This window comes from Brassica napus, chromosome C7 (assembly GCF_020379485.1).
Source record: "Brassica napus cultivar Da-Ae chromosome C7, Da-Ae, whole genome shotgun sequence".
Taxonomy (NCBI): Eukaryota; Viridiplantae; Streptophyta; class Magnoliopsida; order Brassicales; family Brassicaceae; genus Brassica; species Brassica napus.
This window is the reverse complement of record NC_063450.1, coordinates 40,154,453-40,166,742: the sequence shown is the minus strand read 5'-3', so window position 1 is coordinate 40,166,742 and position 12,290 is coordinate 40,154,453. Positions and strand designations below refer to the sequence as shown.

The 12,290-nt window shown below is 41.1% G+C and overlaps 1 non-coding gene and 1 pseudogene across 1 annotated transcript; one reads left to right on the top strand and one right to left on the bottom strand.

Annotated features, from left to right (window-relative positions):
• The first annotated feature begins 459 nt into the window (after window positions 1-459).
• LOC106414220 lies at window positions 460-4,580 on the top strand (annotated as a pseudogene).
• Window positions 4,581-9,370: 4,790 nt separating this feature from the next.
• On the bottom strand, window positions 9,371-9,477 carry LOC125590881. The gene has a single exon (XR_007326883.1). It is a non-coding gene; the product is annotated as a small nucleolar RNA R71 (small nucleolar RNA).
• Between the last annotated feature and the right edge of the window lie 2,813 nt (window positions 9,478-12,290).

Sequence of the window (12,290 nt, the reverse complement as noted above, 5' to 3'; positions counted from 1 at the left end):
GCTTCCAATGTGATAGTGACAGCTCCTAACAGCCATCTCTCTTCTCTCCAACATGTTATTTTAATCCCCACTTGTCCAGCCTCTCGCTCCAAAGGTCAGAACCTAATTTGAATTTAAATTTATCTCTCAAGTTGAAGTTGCACGAATTTCACTCTTAGGCACTCAAGTCTGGCAATCAAGTCTCAAGTCTGGTAGTTTACTTCTCAAGTCTGGCAGATTAATTCTCAAATCTAACATCTTAATTCTGCTTTATGCCAACACTTATGACCATATCTATATGTTAGGAACCATAATAAGTGCAAGAACCTAATGTAATTTATATAAGAACTGGCGTAAGTAAATAAAATCTTTACGTGAAATTTATGTTGAGTGTATAATTGTTCTTTTCATAAGGAAGAAAAAAATCTAATGGATCTTTCTTTTTTGTACACATTGGGTGATTAACAGAAAATTGTAGCTATGCTTTATGTGGCTAGTGCATCTTGGGTGATCTGTTTCCTTGGTAAGTCTTTTACACCTTGTTACTTTCCATTTTCTATATAGCTAGTATTTATGTAAATTTGTGGATGGGTGTTGATATTTATATACAAAACAGAAGGATATTGTTGGACAAGAACAGGGGAGAGACAAGCAGCACGAATGAGAGAGAGATACTTAAAAGCAGTGTTAAGACAAGATGTGGCTTACTTTGATCTTAACATTACAAGCACATCTGATGTTATCGCTACTGTCTCTAGTGACAGCCTCGTCATCCAAGACGTCCTCGGTGAAAAGGTCTCAACTTTCTATCTATATCTCTGCATTCTAAATATGTTTTTGTTTTGTTTTTAAACCGTTTTTTAATTTAAACAGTTACCGAACTTTTTGATGAATGCAACTGCGTTTGTCGCAAGCTACGTAGTGGGTTTCATCATGCTGTGGAGACTCACACTCGTAGGCTTCCCGTTCATTGTTCTTCTTTTGATCCCTGGACTCTTGTACGGACGATCCCTCATCGGCTTATCGAGGAAGATACGCGAAGAGTACAACGAAGCTGGTTCTATTGCCGAGCAAGCCATCTCTTTGGTGCGAACCGTCTACGCATTTGGCAGTGAGACTAAGTTGATAGCTAAATTCTCAGTTGCGCTTCAAGGCTCGGTGAAACTAGGGCTGAGACAAGGGATAGTTAAAGGAATCTCCCTTGGGAGTAATAGTATCAACTACGCCATTTGGGGGTTCATGACTTGGTATGGAAGTCGGATGGTTATGTACCATGGCGCCAAAGGCGGTACTATCTTTGCAGTCATTATATGCATTACCTTTGGCGGCGCGTAAGTAACTAACTAGGTTTAAGGTTCTTAAATTTTCTTGACATAAAAGAAACCATATTTTAGTTTTGATATTTGGTATCTTACATCTTTCAGATCACTTGGTCGAGGTTTGTCGAATCTCAAATGTTTTTCAGAGGCAGTTGTAGCAGGGGAAAGGATTACCAAAGTAATAAAAAGAGTTCCTGATAGATATTGATTCGGACAACATGGAAGGTCAAATTCTAGAGAACATTAAAGGAGAAGTCCACTTTAACCATGTGAAGTTCATGTATCCGTCTAGACCTGAAACCCCAATTTTTGACGATTTATGTTTGAGAATTCCATCTGGAAAAACTGTGGCTCTGGTTGGTGGAAGCGGGTCAGGAAAATCGACTATGATATCTCTTTTGCAGAGGTTCTATGACCCAGTCGCAGGAGAGGTTCTCATAGATGAGGTGCCCATTAATAAGCTGCAGGTGAAGTGGTTGAGGTCGCAAATGGGTCTAGTTAGTCAAGAGCCAGTGCTATTCGCAACATCGATAAATGAAAACATATTGTTTGGAAAAGAAGATGCATCCATGGATGAAGTAGTGGAAGCTGCAAAGGCCTCAAATGCTCATACTTTTATCTCTCAGTTCCCACAAGGTTACAAAACTCAGGTATTTTTTGGATTAAACTTACACTTTTAAGACCAAACCGGTTATGTTTTGAATGAACTAAGCCGTATACTTGTTTTTTTTTTCTTAACACAAAAAGGTTGGAGAGAGAGGAGTGCAAATGTCAGGAGGTCAGAAGCAGAGGATCGCAATTGCACGTGCAATAATTAAATCACCAAAAATTCTCCTTTTAGACGAGGCAACAAGTGCATTGGACTCAGAATCAGAAAGGATAGTCCAAGAAGCCTTGGACAAGGCCTCTCTTGGTCGTACAACTATTTTTATTGCCCACCGCCTCTCTACTATTCGTAATGCTGATATTATTTGTGTAGTCCATAATGGTCGCATAGTAGAAACTGGATCACATGAAGAGCTCATGGAGAATTTGGATGGTCACTATACTTCTCTAGTTCGCTTGCAACAGATGGAGAATGAAGAATCTGATGTTAACATCAGCGTAAGGGTGCAAGGGGGTCAATTATCGATTTTGAGCAAAGATTTGAAGTATACTCCAAAACTCTCTATTGATAGCGGGTCTAACTTGTTAACGAAATCAAGCACTGATTCGAATACTCCTGGTTTGATACCTAAGGACAAGAAGCCGCCTGTACCATCGTTTAAGAGATTAATGGCAATGAATAGACCAGAGTGGAAACATGCATTGTCTGGTTGCTCAAGCGCAGCTTTATATGGGGCCGTACAACCAATAAAATCATATATTACAGGATCAATGGTGTCAGTGTATTTCCTAACGAGTCATGACGAGATCAGGGAGAAAACAAGGATCTATGTGTTGGCTTTTGTTGGTCTAGCTCTGTTCCTTTTCTTGATTAGTATTGTTCAACATTATTGTTTTGCTTACATGGGCGAATACCTGACAAAACGTATCCGAGAAAATATGCTCACAAAGATATTGACCTTTGAAGTCAATTGGTTCGATGAAGACGAGAACTCCAATGGTGCAGTTTGCTCAACACTTGCAAAAGAAGCTAACTTGGTATGTCTTTACCTTATTAATTTATAGTTAGTGAAACATACAAGTTCTTGATTTTGTAATGTTTTGTTGTTATAGGTGAGATCTCTGATTGGTGAACGGTTGTCATTGTTAGTACAAACCATATCGGGAGTGGCTATAGCTTGCACACTTGGTTTGGTCATCGCTTGGCGATTAGCCATTGTGATGATTGCAATGCAGCCAGTGGTTGTTGCATGCTTCTACATTCAACGCATTCTGCTCAAAAGCATGTCCAAAAAAGCAATTAAAGCCCAAGATGTGACTAGAAAACTAGCTGCGGAAGCTGTCTCCAATATCCGGACCATCATAGCTTTCTCCTCACAGGAACGGATCTTGAAGTTACTCGAAAGGGTCCAAGAGGGTCCGCGGAGAGAAAGCGTTCGCCAGTCATGGTTAGCATGGATTGTGCTGGGGACTTCCCGAAGCCTTTTATCGTGCACTACGGTTTTGAACTACTGGTATGGTGGACGACTAATAGCGGATGGAAAAATCGTGGCAAAAGAATTCTTTGAGATGTTTATGATCTTTGTGAGTACTGGCCGGGCTATTGCAGACGCTGGGACCATGACCACCGATCTAGCCAAGGGCTCGGATGCAGTTGCGTCTGTGTTTGCAGTGTTAGATCGATGTACAACCATTGAGCCGGAGGACCCAAACGGGTATCTTCCAAAAAAGATAAAGGGACTAATCAGGTTTGTCAATGTTGACTTCGCTTATCCCACCCGACCAAATGTGGTTATATTAAAGAAGGAAAGTCGACCGCTATTGTAGGTCCAAGTGGGTCAGGTAAGTCGACAATAATAAGCTTGATCGAGCGGTTCTATGACCCGTTAAAGGGTTGTGTGGAAATAGATGGCCGTGATCTGAAGTCGTACCATTTGAGGTCGCTTCGTCAACATATAGCTTTGGTTAGCCAAGAGCCAGCGTTATTCGCCGGTACTATCCGCGAAAACATAATGTACGGCGCAGCATCTGAAAACATCGACGAGTCGGAGATCATCGAGGCGGCAAAGGCAGCGAACGCTCACGAGTTCATCACATCACTATCAAACGGCTACGACACGAACTGCGGGGACAGCTATCGGGTGGGCAAAAACAGAGGATTGCTATAGCTCGTGCGGTTTTGAAGAACCCGTCCGTGCTGCTCCTGGATGAAGCCACGAGCGCTTTGGACAGCCAGTCTGAGCGAATGGTCCAGGACGCACTCGAGCGAGTGATGGTCGGGAGGACGAGCGTCGTGATCGCGCATAGACTTAGCACGATCCAGAACTGCAACGTGATCGCAGTTTTGGACAAAGGGAAAGTAGTTGAATGTGGAGACTACTCGTCCTTGTTGGCAAAGGGTCCTACAGGAGCTTACTTCTCATTGGTCAGTCTCCAAAGAAATCTCTGTTGACTGTCAAAGATGCCGTTTTGCTTTTTCTCCAAAACAGAAAGAAGATAAAGTAAAAGAAAGAAGATGAAGATGAAGAGCAGGGAAACCACAAAGATATTTTTTCTCTTGCAAGTCTTGCATTCAATTATAAGTTTTGTAGCTGTTAATGTAAAGAAAACCATGGCTCGGCATCAAAGATTTCAAGATATTGAAATAGAAAAATGTAATGTGTTGAAGACACAAGAGGACTAGTGTTTGCTTCATCATTGCGCATTTAGTAAAATATCTATAGTAAGTGGTTACTTATATCCTCAGATGCGAAAGTAGATGTCTTACCATTTTGGAACCAGAGTAAATCAATCTTCCCTGAAGCAACTCATAGGTAAGATACTCTTTAACTAAGACACCACCATATCCTGCCAAAAAAAAACAATATTGTAAACATGAAAGATTGCAGAAAAAATGTAAGATATTACTCACTCTCACAAGTCATGTTAGCAGATACTACACAGCTAAGTAAGAGATGGTTTTCTGATCATCACTACCATCTTCACCATTTATAAAATTTAACAAGAAATACATGTCTACATTCTTTCAGGATGAGAATTCCAACTAAAAAGAGGCAGACCTTATATATATGATTATGTAATTTCCTGACTATATAAAGTATCATCGATAAAATTGGATGCTCCATAGATTACAAAAGTCTTAACTATAGAAAGGCTGCTTCAACTTGTCTAAAAGGGATCAGGTAGGTATATATGTGATTGATGGCTTCTATTTTTCTTAATTTTAAGATTCTTGAAAGCGTTTTCTGATGTCTGTTATATGGTTAGACTAACAGATATCAACCAAGCTGTAGGATCACTGGAGTAATAAATACGAAATTAAAAGCTTTTAGTTACAGTATCTTGATATCATTTCGTGAAAGTTCAATTTTAAAATGAGCAAATAATTTGTAAGGGTCAACATACCTGGTCTACTTGGAGAAGTAAGCTATCAGTTTACATTTTTTATAAATTAGTTTACCATTCAAGAACATCCCATGTTTATCATCACAATAGATGAGCTAGGGTCCGAACCACTATCTTTCTTCCTTCATCTCATCCCATAATTATAATACATTATCCATATCACTCCACCTATAAAACTCATCTCCATAGTTGGTTCACAACCTATATTTATCATCTTAGTTTATGGCTTAAAAATATCTTCCCATGTTCCTAGAATTCGCATAAAGGCATGGTATATGTGTATTGTTGAGAAAAATCCGTTCTTTGCCTCTTTTGTTTTTTTTAGCCATCCATGGAGGTTTGATGAGAGTTGTAAGCTAAAATGTGTGGGTTCATCCATTTCTACTCTTCCATTGCATTAATCAAATTAATCGCCTCAAAATGAGACACAAACGTATCTTTGGCAAGAGTGTGAACCACCGCATTGTACACATTTTTATATGGCTCTATACACTTTTTTCATTCGGTAGAGAAGTCGAAGCACCTTATTCAAGTTACCTTCTTTCGAATAGCAAGATATCAGATTCGAATAAGACACTACATCATGCTTAACTTCTATATTTCCCATCTCCATCTAGACTCGTTCAGCTTCATGTGGGCTACCTATCACATAATACCATCCATTGAGAACAATGTTGAAACTTTTGGCGTCAAACAGATATGTATCCTTGTTACAGTTACAAAATACATGCGGTAATGATCCTTCGTATACACAGTTATTTTATAAGGTCATATAAACATTTTAAGGGCATTACTATTTTCAGCAATAAGCAAATCATGAGTATTACTTACAACCTTGCTTGATTCAATAAGGGGAAATGTGTATGTTCTGCTACATACAACATTAAAACATGAAGCTAATAAGTGTAGTAAAATAACTAAGAAGCCCTTATAAACAAAAATGTTAGCAAATAGTTTTATATGGTTACCGTAATGGTTACATATAGATGAAGAACTCCTTCATTCTCTTGAAGTTTATTCAAATATGATACTACTTGACGATGGTTCCTAATAAATATTGGAGAAAGCTCTTTGTACCAAAGTACCAAATATTTCAAAAGTTATGCAGTTATAAATTTAAGTATGTTTAATAATAATTATTTTTATCTCAAATAAATTAATAAAAATATTAATGCTTTCTGAATTTATTTATATTCATTAGTTCTAAGTCAAAATGGTCTTATCACATAAAAACAAGGATAGTTCTCAAATTTATTTAAAGACATTGTTGTAAGCCCCGATCCGCCCACCAGCTAATGGGCCACGCACGCTCGCTCACTCGGCCCAGGTGGACCCCATCCCGTTCCAGCATTCGGTCCGTTATTTTTTTAAATCTTGAAAGTCTTATTTATTAACAAAGCAATCACCACCCGACCTTTCTCCGTACTAGGCCTCACTCGCACGGTATCGCGAATCACTTCCGGATAGGTCACCCATCTTTTCACTACTCTAGCCCAAGCACGCTTAACTCTGGAGTTCTAAACGGATATGTGACGGAAAAAGTAAGTTAACTTTGGTGACATAGGTAGTCAAATCAATCCTCTTAAGCCTTTCATATTTCACAACTCGGGATGTTACAATTCACTCCATCTCAAAGAACGCAACGTCTTCGTTGCGTCCCATGACAGGTCTCAAAACGCATTTCCGGCCAGAACCGAGATGGCTAACCAACTATGATACCACTTATAACGCCCCGACCTGTCCATGGCTAATGGACCACCCACGCCCGCTCACTCGGCCCGGGTGATCTCTATCATGTTCCAGCGGTCGGTCCATTAATTTTTCTAAAGCTCGAAAGTCTTGTTTACTAACCCTGCAACCACCACCTGACATTTCCCCGTACTTTGACATTACTTGCACGGTATTGCTAATCACTTCCGATAGGTCATGATATTCCGTGTTTTTAACGGTTTTAAACTCGTTTTGGAGCAATTAAATGGTCGGTTTTAATTAATGTTTTGGTCTATTTGATGCGTTTTGGTGTTCTTAAGTGTAATATGCAGGTTACTAGATAGCTTGCAAGAAAAGAACGCATTCGGGATTTATTCAGAAGCAAGATGGACCGAACAATGGACCGAATGAGAAGTGTTGATCGCACAGGACATAGATCGGTCGATCCATTGTCTGTGGATCGACCGATTCGGAGCTAAGAAGAAAAGCCGTGAATTGTAGCGACATGCGTAGCGACCAGAACTTGTCGCTACGGTTTCATGCACTAGATCGACCGATCCTACCACTGAAGATCGACCGATCCCACGCTCCACGGGCTCCACACGCACCAATGAGCTTTTCACTCCTTTTTACCCACTCCCTCAATAATGGACGAGAGGGGAAGACTTTTGGGACTGAGAAAAGATAAGAGACGACCAAGAAGGAGATTTTCAAGTTCTTGAGAGAGATTTGAGAGTTTTGTAACTTGTTTTGTGTGATTTGTGAAGATTTGTAAAGGAGTTCATCTCAAAACCATTTGGAGAAGATCTTCTGAACCTTTACTCTGTTTTAATACAATCTTATCATGTTTTCTTCATCAAAATCGTGTTGTTCTTGCTTAGTTATGTGTGAGTAGTCATCTAGTTGGGTTTAGGGGTTCTCATAGGGGATTTCTTGATGTTTTGATTCATAAAACGTGTGTAGACTAAGGGATTACGTTTTGGTTCTTCATCTAATGGATTTCTTACTGCTTGAACTGAATTGATCACTTAGTTCATGATATCAGATTGTTTGATGCACCGAAAGTGATTGTTTGAACTTCCGAAAATACTTTAGATGAGCAAAGTGTCCTTAACCCTCGGAAGTTGATGTTATTGCGCTTTGTGAACATATTGAACCTGTTCTTAATGCTTGTTTAGAAATTGAAACTCAGCGGAAGTTAGTGTGGAGATTTCTATAACATAGAGAATTAGCGCTACGGAAGTAGGTTAATTCTAATATCGTGTTTGAGTTCTAGACGGTTCTTAATATATCCCTGTGTCTGCCATTAATTGTATCTTGATTAAAAAGAAATCCCTGAGAATTCCCAATGCCCAACGTTTGTTTTAAAATAGTTTTCAAATCGTTTAAATCATCTTTTTACAGCTTGTTTATGTTTTGTGACACTAAAGAAAATTAAATAAAAACCATCAAAAATATATCTTCGTTCGCTGTAGCTATTAACTTGTCTGCAACTCTACGTGTGATCATCGGTCCCTGTGGATTCGATCCCGCATTACTACTGCGTACTTTACTGTGCACTTGCAGTTAGATAATCGGGTTAAAACTCGACACATCAAGTTTTTGGCGCCGTTGCCGGGGACCATTTGGTCACCCTAGAGTTAATGATCAGTTTAAGACTATAGCATTTTTATTTTGTCTAATGTTTCTGTCTTTCTCTTTCTGTTTGTGTTTTCAGGTGAATGAGCGGATTTCATACTAGAAGCAAAGGATCATCGAATTTAATACCTTTGGAGTTAGAGCTCGGCCGCCTAGAGAGACAAGTGAAAAAGAAAAGACTTGAGTCCGCTGAAGAGGTTGAAATGGCTGAACACCAAGAAGACCAGTTTCAGGACAACCCGCAAAATCCAATTCCTGTAGATGAACGAGAAGGCAACAATGCTGGTGATAATCAGCAGGCTGGTGTAGCTGCAAGACAACAGGCTGGAGACTATGGCATGCCTAGGATGACGCTTGCACATTATGATACACCAGATGCATTCTATGCCGATCGTTCTGGGATTCGCCCACCTCCCATTGAGAGAAGAGACTTTGAGATCAAGACTGGTCTCATTAATTTGGTGGAGAAAAATCCGTTTCATGGAAACCCGTCTGAGGACCCGATGTATCACTTGGAGCATTTTGAGCGAGTCTGTGACACCAGCAGACATAATGGAGTTCCTCAAGGCGCTTTGAAATGCAGGTTGTTCCCGTTTTCCTTAGCTGATAAAGCTATCAGATGGTTAAAGTCCATCCCTCCAGGATCTCTTACTACATGGGAAGAGACAAGAGCTGCTTTTCTACAGCATTTCTTCACCAAGTCAAGGTCCACATATCTGAGAAGCAGAATTGGAAGCTTTCAGCAGCTTGATTCAGAAAGCTTTCATGAGGCTTGGGAGCGTTTCAAGGAGTACACACAGGACTGCCCTCACCATGGTTACACTGATGTGAGCTTGCTGAACATTTTCTATAATGGAGTTCATGAAGAGAGTCAAGATGCCATGGACACAGCAAGTAATGGTGATTTCATGACCAAGACTGTTGAAGAAGCTTACACCTTGCTGAACAACCTGTCATCCAGCAAAGCAAACCGCAAGTCAAGGTTTGACACCAGCCAGAAGGGTGTTGGTTATGAATCCAAGAAGATAGATGAGCTGAATGCCAAGATTGAGATGCTTCTCAAGAGAGATCAGAAATCTGTGAAATTTGTGGAGGAGCAAGGCTATCGTTCCTCACAAGAAACTGTTGGTGATGATTCAGATGATATGCAAGCTGATGTGAACTACATTGGTGGTCAAGGAAACTACAACAGAGGCTACAATCAGAACCTTGGATGGAGTCAAAATCAGCAAAATAATCTGTCTTACCGGAGCAACAATGTGGAGAATCCACAACATCAGTCCTACCCTCAGGCAGGAAACAGGCAGAACCAGAATCAGAACCAGAGTGTGTTCAACCAAGGATATCAGAACAGAAATCAATATCAGGGGAACAACTCGGGCAACTCAGGATTTCAGCAAAAGCAGCAGTACAACAATTACCAGAATCAAGGGAATGCCTCTTCGTCACAGTCTTCTCAGGATAACGAAATTAAGAAGATGCTGCAAATGGTGCTAGAAGGTCAGAAGAATAGCACTGCAGAGATAAACACCAAGGTGGATAACATGTATGGAGAGCTTAATGGGAAGTTTGAAGCTTTGAACACCCATTTGAAAGTTTTGGAAAAGCAAGTTGCTCAAACCGCCTCCAGCAGCAGAACAGCACCTGGATTTCTACCAGGGAAGTCAGAGACGAATCCCAAGGAGTTTGTGAATGCTGTAACACTTAGGAGTGGAAAAACGATTGAGGGATCAAATAAGAAAGAGATCGACCGATCTGGTCCATGTGGATCGACCGATCCCGTGTCAACGAAGCCAAATTCCTCGGAACCTGAAGAGGTGTATGTGGCGCCTCCTGCTTATGTTCCTAAGGCTCCATACCCATCCAGACCAAGGCAGAAGATCAAAGAACGTGAGTACGAGAAGCTAAAGAACCTTGTTGGGGAGTTACATGTGAGATTGCCATTCGTTGAAGCGGTGAAGATGGTACCTTCTCTTAAAAGGTACATGAAGGAGATTCTTACCGATAAGATGAGCCTAGAGCGTGGTGTGTTGATGCTCAATGAGGAATGTAGCGCAGTTCTACAAAATGTCATGCCTAAAAAGCGTGAAGATCCCGGAGCATTTGTTCTACCATGCCGCATTGGATCACTTACCTTTGAGAAGAGTCTCTGCGATCTGGGTTCAGGAGTGAGCCTAATGCCTTTCTCTGTCTCTGAGAGGCTAGGCATGACGAACTACAAACCTACAAGGATCTCCTTGGTCCTTGCTGACCGATCAGTGCGAAGACCAGTCGGTGTACTAGAAAACATCCCTGTTGGTGTTGGAAAGGGATATGTGCTTACCGATTTTGTAGTTCTGGAGCTGGAAGAGGAACCTAAAGATCCTCTCATTTTGGGCAGACCGTTTTTAGCTACTGCTGGAGCCATGATTGATGTACAGAATGGGCATATAGACTTACGTCTAGGAGACATGGCGATGAGATACAATGTGGAGAAGGTGCTGAAAAATCCGACTATTGATGGACAGACTTTCTGGGTTGATACATTGACTGAACTGGTGGAGGAAATGGATGAAGAGTTGCACACTGATGATCCTCTACAAGTCGCATTGACCCAAAGGGAGAGTGAGTTCGGGTTCATGAACCAAGAAGTGGTTGGATTTTCTGAGATTTTGGATTCAGCCTCACCGATTGAGAAGCATGTCGCCTATGTCAGCCTTGAAGACTCAGGCACCGATAAAACCGTCAAACCGTCATCCTCCCAACCAGATTGGAGTGAGGAGAATGCTCCAAAGGTGGAACTTAAAGCCCTCCCAGCTGGGCTGAGGTATGCATTCTTGGGACCGAATTCCACATATCCTGTTATTATTTGTGCTAACCTGAATAATGTGGAGACCGCTTTGCTTCTTTCAAAATTGCGAAAGTATAGAAAAGCATTGGGGTACTCTTTGGATGATATTACAGGTATTTCTCCAGATCTTTGCATGCACAAGATTCACTTGGAGGATGAGTCAAAGACGTCCATAGAGCACCAGCGAAGACTGAATCCCAAACTGATGGAAGTTGTGAAAAAGGAGATTCTAAAGCTGTTGAGTGCAGGGGTGATCTACCCAATTTCAGACAGCACTTGGGTGAGCCCGGTTCATGTGGTTCCTAAGAAGGGTGGCATCACTGTCATCACAAATGAGAAGGCTGAGCTGATTCCTACCAGAACAGTCACAGGGCATAGGATGTGCATTGACTACAGGAAGCTAAACTCAGCCACAAGGAAGGACCACTTCCCACTTCCTTTCATTGACCAGATGCTGGAAAGACTAGCCAACCACCCCTACTACTGTTTTCTCGATGGCTACTCCGGGTTCTTTCAGATACCCATTCATCCAGAGGACCAAGAGAAGACAACATTCACCTGTCCATACGGTACTTTTGCCTACAGGAGAATGCCCTTCGGATTGTGCAATGCTCCTGCCACTTTCCAGAGATGCATGATGTCGATCTTTACTGATCTTATTGAGGACATTATGGAGGTTTTTATGGACGATTTCTCAGTCTACGGTTCTTCATTTACCGACTGCCTTGCTAATCTGTGCAAGGTGCTGGAAAGATGTGAGGAGAAGAACTTGGTGCTAAATTGGGAGAAGTGCCATTTCATGG